Source organism: Corvus cornix, chromosome 8 (genome assembly GCF_000738735.6).
Source record: "Corvus cornix cornix isolate S_Up_H32 chromosome 8, ASM73873v5, whole genome shotgun sequence".
Taxonomy (NCBI): Eukaryota; Metazoa; Chordata; class Aves; order Passeriformes; family Corvidae; genus Corvus; species Corvus cornix.
In genome coordinates, this window is record NC_046338.1 from 6684537 (window position 1) to 6698623 (window position 14087).

Sequence of the window (14087 nt, forward strand, 5' to 3'; positions counted from 1 at the left end):
TTCACCATATGCCTTGAACACTAATTAAAAGTGTCACTTTCTTCTAATGTAAAAACGTAATCACTTAGTAAATAAGTATTCTTGGCTTTTTGGTCTTTGTGATAATCTATTTAAGGACTTTTTATTTCCACGTAAATTCAGTGCTTTGATTAGCACACACTCCACTCATGTAAAGAGAAGTGTTTTACAAATGCACATTTCTGTTGAATTTTTTTCCAAATAAAAAGAAAAATATCTAGAATTACATTTTTAAGGACCCACACTCTTATTACCCCGAGGCAAATCCATCCAATCAATATGAAACCATTCACATGCCACCATCTGCCAAGCTGTAGAGCAATGTGGCTGGAACAGACCTCTTATAAAGCAGCAGTGGTCTCATTTTCAGTCTATTAGGGAAGCAGCAGAGCTCTCATGTGCAAGGACACAACACTCCAAGTCAGATCTCCTCACACCACTGTCTCCGTGCACTGCTGCAGAACTCCCGTAATTTTTGCTGCTTGAGTTTTCACACTAATCATCAAAGCAAGAGGGAGGAGAAAATGATCAGTAACAGTCCTATTCCACTGCAGCACAAAATAAAGAACTCAATTTAATTCTATCCTAATATGATTATAGCAAACCATTTAAATGCTGCTGCCTGTGAACTACAACCTGGCATTTTCCATCACCCCATTTTCTACTGTTCTGGTGAACTAAACATCCCTGGAACAGTGTTGCTCTTTTCCAAGACAATCCTATCATAAAATTAATATTTAATTTTTATCAAAGAGTTATTTTGTTGTTTGACAGATGGGAGGGTGCAGGTGGATAAGGAACCAAGGAGAGGCATGTGAAAGCAAGAGATGGATCTCATGTACAAAATGATTTAATAAAGATAACAGGCAGGGAAAGGACATTACACAATGCAAGCACCCGGGTTTGTCCTATGCAGTAATTCAAGAACCTCTGCGGAAACAGCCTCCAGTTCAAGATACCACATCAACACTGTCTTCAGCAACACTGAGCTCACACAGTCTTTTCATCAGAACATCTCATAATAATTTAAAATACCCTCCACCACCTATAACCCCATGCAAATGCATGGCATGACTAACTAAAAAAAAGCACTAGGAGAAAACGGGAACATGAAGGTGTGCAAACGCCTTATAAATATACACAGAGAGAAGAAATTAACTACTTTAAAAAACCATCCATGAAATTACAAGAAACTGAAAAGCTAAACATTTAATTCATGTGATGCTGACAGTCACAAACTCAGGTGGGAAAGCTAGAGCTGAATTGTGCATGGCATCTAACCCAAAGTCAGATTTCAGTGAAGAGAAGCAAAAAAAAAAAAAAAAAAAAAAAAAAAAGGTCAACCCAAATAAGCTGACTGCCCTTTGCTGTGCATGTGTGCATGAGGTAGCAGGGACTGGGGGGCTAGAGGGATAAACAATGGCTAAATAGGTTTTATTTACTTATACAATAAGGCTTTTTTCCACTGTTACTAGAACAGCTTACAATTAAGTGTATACATACATAACTTAATTTGTTTAGCTACTGAGTAATTTAAAAAACAACCAGCAAAATAAAAACCTTACCAACTGCCCTGTGGAAATCAAGCAGTAGCAGGTGATTGAGACTAACCTTCCATGACATTGAAAACATTTTTTCAGGCTCTTAAAGGTTAGGGAATTAATGTATTTGACAAAAAGAAGAGTCAAATTTTTAAGGTTTCACCGCAAAATTTGTAAGTCATGATAACTGAGCACTAGCCATATAAAAAAGAAACACCATACAATTTCTGAGAAAACAGTAGGTGAAAAAGATAACTGACAAAGTCTGGAGCTTTTATTAGTTTCTTTTATTTGATGATCTACTCAGAAACACAGGAACCTGTCCCTGCCTCCTGTCCTGCCCCTGCTGTGGAACCCACCGACAAGCTGTACAAGCTCTGCTGCCGATGCAACGTACTGTGTGGTGCAATGAAATTCCTCCTTATGCTGAGGAGATGAAATACAACACACCTACCTGGAAAAACTACCACCTTTTGGATCTGAACCCAGAAAAGAGAGGAAAAAAAAAAAAAGTCAGGAGTAGTTAGAGATCTAGCTCCTTAAAGAGCTAGACACTAGATGCAAAACAAGACCGAAAACCTTCCTATACACTTACAATCCTAAATGAGGAATTTAGATGCACAAAGCTTAGGCAAGTAGTCACAGTTCCCACAGAAATCACACTTCAGCTGCTTTTGCACAAATATGCTATTTAATGTTGCTTGCCCACTTTCTTTTTCATGCCTTATGAGATGTGTAATTTGGATGCTGCATAGCTGCTTTAAGTATCACATGCCAATTTTCCGAAGATGTGTGTATTTGCAAACCCCACTGTGGATACTTATGTTTGAGCACCAGGAGACTGGAACAAAACTCTCCAGGGCACAGCAGAGCACAGAGGTAACAAAATGAATAGATGTAAATAGCTCTGATGGTGAGAGAAGCCTTAGTAGTGATAGGAACCACATCAATTCCCCAACTGGAAGCTGGGCAGCCGCTCAGATTTAGGCATGCATGTGTGGCAGTGGATAACCTCAGCAAAGGTTTCCTCTGACTGTCAGGGCACAGGCCAGCCAGGGAAAGGGGCCAGCAGCTCTGCTACAGGGCAAGAAGGGTTTGGAGACAATGATTCAGCACCTTCCCAGCATGTCTGAAGACCCGCAATGTCCTTGGCTCCACACTCCTCTCCCAGCTCTGAACTGCTGCTCTGCAACACAGAGCATCCACTCGGTCACAGGATGTCCAGCCTGGCCAATTTTCAATACATTTTAAAGAACCCACTGTCAGCCTTGCAAGACTGAAAAGCAAGAGGTAGTGTACATTGCAGGTAAACATGTTAGCAGCAGTAAGACATCAGTAGTTCTTTCTCCCCTTTCCAGTTTTTTTACTTTTGGAATACAGATTTTAATGCTTTCAGTCCCCTGATTTTGTTTTCCTCCTCTTAAATTCAGAGATACTAAAAGTGGTATTTGACAGACATACTAAATCCTACAGCTTGCTTTCCTATCACTACAAGCAGGACTCAATCCTACCTACAGGGAGAGTTAAAACATTTCTACATTGCTGTCAATTTTGTATAATACAGTTAGCAAAGTTTCAACTGAGCACAAATGAAGATGTTTTCAAAGATTTATGACTGCATTTTTAAAATGTATTTACTTGTAAATAATGAAAGGACCTAGACACTGAAGAACTCCAGACTAACCAGAGAGATTTACATGAGTTCAGCCATTTTTAATGTGCCTGTGTATAAGCAAAAAAACCCTCATAAAAAATGTGAACAGGGTCTTTCAAGCAGCATTGCCTAATTTTAGAACAGTTGATGGATTTGCTTTAAGCCCATCTGTAATACAGTGTGCTATACACCTTGCACTCAGGCCAAATAATATCAATAACAAGAACAAAGATAAAAACCTGAAAGGGGATTAATGTGCTGATGTCTCCAAGCTTTGAGACAGTGATCAGAAAGAGATCTGGGAAAGAGTGTGAGGTGGCTGGATCAGAGAAGAGGTACAGGAGGAATCAAAGGAGACCTGTGAACAGCATGCAGAAAGGTTATGTCTCCTGCAACTTGCAATTACACAGGAAGGATGCAGAACCAGGGAAGATACAAAAGAGAATAAAGACAATAAAAAGTGTCAAGAGCTATTAATTGTCCCAATTACTTCTTGTTAGAGCAGCTGGCACTTACACAGAGTATTTTAGTAGCAGCAGGCAGAAGGTAAATAAGTATTACAATTTCAGACATTAAAAAAAACCCCTCAGTAATTTCTGAGTAAACCCTTTCATGCAACCTATCCCCAAACCAAGGATGCTGGAACAGAGAAAAAGTTTAAAATGGCTTTACTACAGAAACCAAGCTTACTTCATGCCCCAAAGCTTACACCTGTATGTACAAGTGCCAGGACTTTCAAGAAGCTTCCTGTGTACATCTGTTTTATTTTACCCCTTAAGAAATAAAGGTTAGGTAAGCTGCCTAAATACACTACCCAAATTTCAGGGATAAACAGTTCCCTCATGAATATGGCTCACACAAATCTTTAGTGTATAATTTAGACTACAGAAATGACAATTTTATAGTAAGGAAAACAACGTAAAATACAGAGAGAGTAATGGGTATAAAAACCAGAACTGATGCAGTATTTAAGAGAAGAGCAATGCCAACATTAAACTTTCCATACTAACACACAAGCAGGAAGGGGCTAAAGAAAGACAACTGAAAGAAATAATCTGCAGCACCTCTTCTTGCCCTGTAGGATTCCTGGAGCTTGTCTCTTGGGATCAGGATGCCTCTGGTTTTCCTACCCAATTCTCAGATTTTCATGTGGCTTTATGGATTTCTTTAAACTTTTCTTTGCAAAAGTGTGACATATCTTAGCAGATGATTTTTAGCTTCCTTTAAAGAAGGGCATATGAACAACAGGTATTTTTAACACTCTCCTTTAAAAAAAATTAAAAATAGGCTAGTAGGTATAAAAAGTGTTCTGAAGGTTAAACTTTCTAATAAATAACTTTGGGTTACAATTACCAAGCAACAAATATTTGGTGCTTGGGCTTCAAGGGATTTGTGCAGCCCAGTTGGAGAAGCTGGCAGGTCGGCACCCAAGAGTGAGTTCACTTCTGTGCTGAACTGCCTCTTCCACAGCCACAGGTGATTTGTTTTCTACTTCAGACTGATTTTTAACAACACACAAGTAAAGGAGGCAAGGCAGCAGTCAGGCTGCTTGTGGTTTCTCCAGTCTGTGGAGAAAAGTTGTATGTGAGAGGATGAGCTCTACCAGTCCTAGGCCAGCGTGGATGAGTTTACCTCACCCGAGGTTACCCATCTGCTGAGCAGCAACTCTCTCCAGACCCCTTTGTACAGGAAGTTACAGGAAATGGGCACTTCCAAGGCACAGTTCATCTGTCCTGCTCTACAAATCTGAGAGGAAGAAAAATCATGCTCTTCTTCACTGGCTACACACTGAGGAGGTCTCCAGTGATCACCACAGGAGTCTTGCTCAAGTAGAACGTCCACCTTTGGTCAGACCAATCCCACCATGGTTTTACCAGGTGACCAAGGCAGATGGTCTCCAGCTGACCCTCACCTAAGTGAGGTTCAGCCACACTGGGATCTCTTAACACCACAGTGCAATCCTTGATGTAACTCAGCACAGCTGCTCATAAGTACAAATAAGTACTTCAGTGAGTAGTGATTCAAGCAAGGCAAGTTTAGCACAATCCACACCCAAGGCCCCCATAACAGCAACACAAAGCAAATCCTGCAAGACTACATTGGTCTGTACATGGAAAAAGCCTAACGTCTTTGGAAGCATATAAACAACTTACCAAAAGGGAAAAAAAAACCAGCAAAGTTTATTTCATGAACTCTAGGCTAGATAATCTTGCTTTCATAACAGAAGCTTTGATTCTGGACCTCCAAACAGCAAAGCCTTAAGGAAAAAAAAAAGGGTTCTAGTACATCCAATTTATGACTGTTGGGAAAAGCAACAATCACATCAAAACAGCTGCTCTGAAAACCTATCCAGCTACAGGCCATCACCCTGCAGTTTAAGAATATTTCACTCCATTGTGTGAACACATTTATATTCTTCCAGGCAGTTTTCCTGATGTTTTATAAGGATTCCCCAATGCAACAACAAACGATCTTTCTTTTAATACTATCACTGGATGCATTGTAACCTGCACCTAGGGACACCCTGCTCTGCTCAGATAAAACTTAATTGTTCTTCTGACATGGTACAATGAAGGAACTTTAAACTCACCTAATAAACGAAACAGTCCTCTATTTTTAACATTTTCCATAGCCCCAATGCCTAAAAAAATTCACTTTAAAAATGTTCCAAGAGAGCACAGATAACCAACACAGACCTAGTGTGCAAAAAATTACGTATTTTTTTAGAAGGTGTCAAATAAAGGGTAAGGTTTTATTCTGCTGTGGTAGAAGTCCTGCTTCTGTGGGTAAAGGAAAGCCAGATATCAGTGATGCTGTGGAACACTGGACAGAGAATTTCAATTGCTGGCAACAAATGGAAAAATCCCTACAGCATATCTGTGCTGTCTCTTTTGCCAGACTACTTCCATAATTTTATGCTTTCTGCCAAAATAACAGGGCAGTACAGGTGCATACCATAGAATTCTGTGGTTTGGTAGTGGAAATTTCAGCTCATGACCTTTGAGGTTAATGGTGCTATTTAACTTTAAGACACAATGATGCTATTAACCAATTACTCCCACTGACCTCACTCTTAACTGGAAGACTGTCAACACAGAATGAGGCCAATTATATAGGAGCTATCATCTGTTCAGGAAGCCACACTCTTCAGCTGGTTGGGAGACCATCCCAGGCTGGAGGATGATGACATGGCTTTATCCATTCCTACTGTTGTCACTGCTCAGGTGCCACACAGGCACAAAGACTTTGATGCTTAGGAAACTCCTACTAGCACAGAACAATCCTCAGCAACCTGGTTGACTTGACACACACAAAGGCTTTCTTTTCTCTTTCCACTGGCATCAGCCAGGCCTTCATATGTCCAAGACACCAGCCATCACCAACAGAGAGCCTCCCATACACAGGGCCTGTGCCCACAGCACCAGGTATGAACACTGCCATGATTAAGACTGCAGCTCTGCACATGTTGCTGACAGATGCAGAATTTCCTCCAGTAATGAACTCCATGATTTCATCACTTGCTGTTCCATGTGGAAAGCAGAGCCAACCTCTCCTTCTGTATCATTAGGATCATAACAGTAATTTATTAAAAAAACTGTCAAAACTAGATGCTATTGCACATTTCTTAAGCTTTTAAGCTATGAATGAAGGAAAAAAAAATCTCACAGTCACATCAACTATGCAAACCAAAATAAGACCAGATACTAAAAATGAATGTTGGGAAAAAAAACAACATGTAAGTGTACACAGTAAAATCTTGCTCCAAATGCTTCCACAAGACCCAGATAGAAACAATTTTAAAAACACTGCAATCAAGCTTAATGGAGGCTTTACTTGATTCATCTATTTAAGAATCCAGAAAAAAACCCCCTCACAATTTCTACAGAAGAGACTGCTTCTAAGATTCAGATTAACATGAACAGGCCAGATGCTCCAGTGTACCAAATTTGCTCCTCAGCATTTTCCTATCCTGCCCACAAACTCAGCCCATTCTGTGAAAGGGCAGCTGCTGAGCATCAGAGCTGACAGGTTAACAGGAAGGAGGGAAAAAAGCACATCAGCCAATGACATTCCCATACCACAAGAGGATCCCAAATGTGTTGTTCGACACTACAAAAAGCAACATAACCTGGCAAGATTTCAAACAGGTTTCCAGTAGAGTGACCTGCAGAGAGCAGCATGAGATTCAGGGAGTCAGGCAAGGAAGAAAAGCTGGGAGCATGGCACTGCCAGGTGTACTCCTGGGCTTGAGTGCCCTGATGGGCCCCACCTGCAGCCTCCACCACCACCCCAGTCCAGGTGCTCCATTTAAGCTCAGGGCTGGGGCACAGAGGGCAAAACTCTGGCCTTTCAGTTTCTAAGTAGACTATTTTACCATTGAGAAAGTGGATGGAAAAACAGACAATAGGCTGCATAGCTCCATCTCTAATCTCCAGTACTGTATCTCAGGTATAGGGATGGGATTTTTATCAGACAGTTGTAGGGTAAGACTGCTAAGATGCACTGAGAGGCACACAGATCCAAAAAGTGAGTGCATGCACCACACAGAGCATCCCAGTACTACAGATGATTTAACTCCGTGGTTCCATGAAGTGTAGTTAGTTCTGGGTGTTAATAACCCTTATTCAGAACTGTTCAGCAATGTACTCTCATTAGCCAGACCATCTGTGTAAAGGGAACAACCTACGCTGTCACAGCACATGGAGCCTGGGGCTGACCTTAATATCTTCCCCCACATACCAGCAGAGGACAAGAGGAGAGAAATCTGGCATCAGTTTGTCTTGACTGCTGCCAGAGGAAGATATCTGGGCTGGAGAGGAAGTTCCTCACCTCTCCAGTCACTCTGCCAGCTGTGGCAAATATAAAGTGGCACTTCTCTTCCTAAGGTCCTACTGGTGAAGAGGGAAATTTGGCTGTCCTATTACAACAGGGTAAGTCCTCTTTAGATATCACAAGCCTCTGACTTACTGGGAAAGAGAGGCTTCACAGATCATGTGAAACAGTAAAATCTCCTGACATTATTTAGTCAGTGTAAATTATCTGATAGACTGAAAGTGCTCAGCATGACACAGAACTGCATTCCAAATATGAAGTCTTTGTTGCTTCTTGCTCCTTCCTCTATATCTCATATTGCAACAAGCTGCCTGCTGGACATTCCTGGAGCTTCTTCTTACCTGCACAGAAGTCTGAGATCCTTAAGCTGACTCCTACAGAAACAACCTACACAGGAAATTGATGCAGGTCAGAGAGACTACAGGACAGTAAGGATACATCCCAGCCCTGAGTGAAACACGCAACCATCTTTAACCATGCTGAGGTTTAGTCTTCCCTTTCTAGGCACATCATTCTTCCAGAATCTGCTTTTCTGACCAACAAATATCATGCTTCTTCCTCAGGACAGAAAAAAAGCAAAACAAACCACTCAGACCCAATCTGCTTAATGTGCTACTTAGTTCAGGAGATACCATTTTTTCCTTTTCTACCAATCTCTTTTCATCTTTGATTCCTTCACTGCTTTCATATATTGTGTTTATTAACTCCCTCTGACTGCTGTCACATCCAAGGAGAGCTGCAGAGAGCAAACCCAGTGCAATTGCGTGCTGTCTGCTGCTGAGAGAGCCCAAGAAGAGCTCCAGTGAGCCCAGTACAAACCACAGAGTGGAGCCCCAAGTGAAACTCTGAGAGGGATTTGAAAGACTCTTCCAAGATGTAATTAAAGCTGATGTTTTCTTTAGAGCAGCAGAATTCAGCAATGAGTACATTAGCAGAAAGGTTGGTACTGTGAACACCAACAGGCATCGCAAATCAACCAGAAGTAAATTGTCTGGATTATGAGATGTTACCTAGGATGCCAGTAAATGTATACAAAGTGCTTTATCTCTTCTCATCATGGCATGGCAGAAATAATCTCCCACACATTTAGGCTGCTAGCAGGAACCTTGTCCTGTGGAAACAATGCTTTTCTAAGTCTTCAGCATCCAGTTTTGCTGCTGTCCCTTCGAAAGGAAGAGATCAAATTAAGACCCTTTTTGAATGTTTGATTTTGCAAAACCAGCAGTAGTTTAGAATCTCTGAAAATTCCACCTTTCTGCCATCTGTTCAAGACTTGCCAGTGGGTTAGAAATCTATTAAGCAGGGAACACATGACCAACAAACAAGCAGGATAGAGAAAGGACTTGAAAAACTAGGAACAAAACAAAACAGAAGTTATTCAAAACCAGAGGTACTTGAATGAGGAACAACAATTAAAACTGTTGGCACATGACAGACCTGGATACAAGAGTCTGTATCAGACCAGCTTTGTATCACATCATCTCAACAGGAAAGCTCCTTCAATAGAAGTTATTTCTTTTAAACAATACCCGTTTTTATATACCTTTGACAATTTGAGGTTCTGTATAAGCAGTGAGCAACAGCTTGGCAAAAGGTGACTTTACATGGGCTACTGCAACTAAACAAACTGACAAGAATGTAAAAAATGCCTGAATTGAGAAATTAAAACACTCATTTAGAGACTTTGGAATTATGCATTCACAAGAAAAACTAAATACAAAAGGATATATAATAGATATGATTGTTGGGAAGCTCAGGAAATCCCGTTTATATATTGGACATAAGAAAACATGGGCATATAGATGTTTTACAGCAAGTGACTCTGCCTGACTGAAAAAGGCCTAATAAACAAGGGAAGGCAAACTAACAACAGCACGATGCAATGACTTCAGGTACACAAAGACTCTTTAGCTATACATTGCATGAAAATATGGAGGACAATGGTTCAAATAAAGTCAACTGTGTTGGAAATAGTGCATGAAATCCCAGAAGTGATAAAACTACTAGTCACTGAAGAAAATGAAAGGAACCAAGTGGAAGAAATCAATCAAGAAGAAAAAGTAAGCTTTTTTTTCATAAAGGCAGGCAAGGGGCCAGATAACATAGATGGACACACATGCAAAAACCCCCCACAGAAAAGTGTAGCTCTATCTCTAAGTACAGCAACTGAAAAATTTGATAAACTAGGAAGCTCCAAACTAAGGAATGACAGCAAGCAGTGAGGGGTGAAAACAATTTTTCTTGTGCTGGAAAAAAACCCACCTTCTAATGCAAATGGATGAGCTGATTAACAAAGCTTGCAGAGCCTGTTGTGAAAGACGGGTGAATGGAGAGAACCCGAGGGAGACACTAAGAGCATGTAAACCAAATCAGGGAGCAGCTGACTGCATTCAGAGGGAAGAGGCTGTAGGAGCACTCAGAAACACGAAAACAAGAATATGACCTAGGCCACATGAAGCACCAGTAAACACAATGAAGTGGAGGGCAACAGGAGGCATCTGTTCAATGTGTTCTTAGACTGCAGAAGTATTAGTGTTTTACAGATACCATCATTTATTATTAGTAGTTTTTATAACCAGGGGGAAGCACCAGAATGCTTATTTTTTACTGAAGCCATACAAAACCCACAGAGAAGCTGCACTTGTTTTTCAGTACTAAAAACCCAACTGTTGAAAGGTGAGAACACCCCTTAATTTATGGAAATCCCAAACCCAACCTCCCATGCATTAACTTTAAATCATTATGGAAACAAAGGCTGCATATTTTGTCTATTGTGAGGATACTGAAGTACTTTTTTTCTAAAATAGTTTAGTATGTCAATGAAATTGCAGATGCTTCTGTGCACTTCAGGGACTTCAAACATTGCATCAATTATCTGAATAAGTAATGAAAAGACATTGTGAATAAAATGGTTCACCAAGCCTGGTTCACAAGTCAATTGCTTTCTGAATCCAGTAATATACTGTAGTATTTGACATGCTGTTTCCTTTTGCAAGAGGTTAAGAGTTTTCTGTGCTTCTACGCTATACTTGCTGCAGAGTTTGGAGAGGAAAAAAACCCAACAAAATAAGAAAGACTGCAAGAAGGACAAAACACTTTTAGACTCTCCACTACAACCCTCTTTCCACACAAAACAAAACAAAGAAGGTCACTGAAACCAGAACTTTTAAGTCCAACCAAGGCAGAATCATGAAAATCCCCCTAGCAGATTGGGCTAATGATAAGCAATCTAATACTTTAAAATTCCACCTTTGACAAACTGGACTAGGTGACAGCAGAACATGAAATGTCTGTTTGTTGAGCTCTCGTTTCCAGAGAGTCTCTTACTGGCACCTGGAAACAGAGCAAGCATAAGGCTGATTATCATTTCCATAACCCCCAAGGAAAACTATCGTGCAAGATGTTTGAGTAAGAGCAGTGCTGTTCGAAGGCAGCATTCATAAACAGAACAAAGACTAAACAAAAGGCTAAACAAGTACATCATAATTAACAACTAGCACCAAACTTTTAATTAAGATATGTAAGAAAAATCAAGGAGAGCTAATTAAAAAAACCACCAGCGTATATACTTTTAGAAAAATCTGAATTGGTACCATGAAGTAAACAGGCTAATTAGAAGTGACCACAATTATTTTGCCACTGTTACTGAGTTTAGTCATGATTTTTCAGCTTGCTCTTTAATCCTACACCTTGTTTGAACTCCTCTGTTGTTTGAATGCAGGATTCTTCCATCAATTTCTTCAAAAACTGAGCAAAAGTGAAGAAAATACCATAGATTTAACTTTGTATGGCATGCATGTTTTGTCATTAGCTTTGAGACACTTTTCAGCCTAGGACAGCATCATTCTTGCAGGACCAGAATTATAATTATTATAAACTTTCCCCACTCATCCTGAACAAATCCGCAGTTTCTTCAAATGGATCCTGATAAAACTGCCACATCAATAATGCTACACTCCACATGTTTTTCTTTTATCCAGGCAGCTAGACCAGTATAAGAATATGATGCTATTTCACATAGATTTTACTGTTCAAGGTATCAACCTCCCTTAGGGCCAGAAAGCAGTTACAGATAATAGGAATCTAACTGGCAATATTAAGGTTTTACTTCTTTCCTCTTATATACTACCCTTTCATGAAAATACATCCATTCTCATTACTTTTACCATTCTTCAAAACTGTTACTAGGCTGATTTGAACAGTAACAGTTAATGCTGATAGAAACAAGCAAAGAAAAATGCTGACACAACCTAGAGTTATTTAAGAAGTTATTTACTACACATCTATTTCCAGAAAATTAATAAAAAGTTGCTGACTCCCAGCTGTAAAAAAACCCCAAGTACACCTAGGCAAAATAAAACTGGATAAAAAAGGAATTCCCACCCACAGCCCAGAATGCAAACAGCAAAATGACTTGCAATTAAACAACTTCTGCCTCTCCCCTAGAGTGCTGGCAAAATACCCAACTCTCCATTGAGATACATGTTAACTCTTTGTGATTAGCAAGCTTAGGCATCAGCTTCTGCACCCACACAAAAGCAAAATTCCACTTTTTAAAATACGCTCTTACATTTAAGAGAAGTCTATGGACTCCCAAAATTCCATTCTGATGTATCAATACACACTAAAAGGGGAACCCTTAAACTATCCAGGAAGAATTGGCTGCCCACAGAAGCATCTTTCTCATTCCACATTTAAAGTTCCAGGCAGCTCCTATCCTGCCTGTAGCTTTCAGGCTGTTATGGCTGTAGGGTGTCAGCTTTTTCCCCCTCCACAAAATCAGTAAACATGTAAAGCAGTCTTGTCTTAACTAATGACATAGTGCACATCTTCCCTGAAAGTCATTAATTTTAAACTTCTAAATTTGAGGTGTTTCCTCCATATTGAGACAAAAATAACAAGTCCTTCCTGCACACGGCTAAAAAAATTAACTGTGTTTCAAAACGCCTTTAAAATTTAGATAAAAACACACATGCCTGTGCCAGGTAACTCACCAGCAGTACTGAAATGGAATGGACTCTCCATTTCCTCAAGACTATTTCCAGGCCTCTCTACTGCCAAAGCTAGACAAACACTTTCTCCCTAGTCTACATTTTTCTGTTCAATAGGTGGACTAAAGTAAAAGGCTTATTTCTGTGCAAAGCCTTCTTCCTCTGCATAGCAATAAGCCTAACATTGTAATTGATTTTTTTTAAAGTGTCATTTAAATTATTTTGGTATGATTTATCTTTCCTTACTTTTTCCTAAAACATCTCAGAATATTAACAAGGAAATAAATGTAGTAATACTCCAACATCTTCAAACATTACCTAATTTAAAAATCTAATTTACTTTCCATCATTTAGGCTTCCTTACTATTTCAGATGTCACTCAGTGTGGATAGTAAAATTAAACTATCAATTTCATTTTTGCTTTGAATGTGTTGCAGGCTCTGCTTCTCAACCACTAGAACCTTCTTGTTTAAGGTTTCCAATATTGTTCTGGAATTTTAGAATTAAAAACCAGGGAGAACTACTGCTTTGTTTTTATTAAAAGAATTCTCAACTGCTCTCCCTGGCCCTTCTCATAAGAAAAGGCCAAGTACTGGCACAAAACTAAACCTCCAATATACCTGTTAAATAGTATTCAGTGGTCCTCTATTAATACAGGGAGATAATAAAAGCCTTAAATAGCGCTGAGGGTGCCACTGGATACAATGGCCTGCCAATGAAGCCAGTGGGAGACCTACTTAAGAACCAATAAACAAATTGAGCAAGTGATGCAATATGAGCTGTCCTACTCTTGCTTTGGTGAAATTTAAAACATGATTTATCACCGTGGGCAGCCTTACTGCCAGCCAGCCTCCACAACCAATGAGTCTTACTCAAGACATGCCACTGCACTGAAAAAGAACTCAGAGAAAATATTTAGGGAAATATATATTCTTTAACACACATGTTCATTGATAGAATTTGCTTTATGAAATTTTTTTTTTAATATGGTATAACAAATAAACAGAAGTCTGAACTCTAACCACGCCAGTGGATAATACCTGGGAATAC

At 39.7% G+C, this 14087-nt stretch overlaps 1 protein-coding gene across 2 annotated transcripts in view; it reads right to left on the minus strand.

Moving 5' to 3' along the window:
• Window positions 1-14087, minus strand: part of ELAVL4 (ELAV like RNA binding protein 4) — a 100315-nt gene that overhangs the window by 66608 nt on the left and 19620 nt on the right. The gene's annotated exons all lie outside the window — the stretch shown is intronic.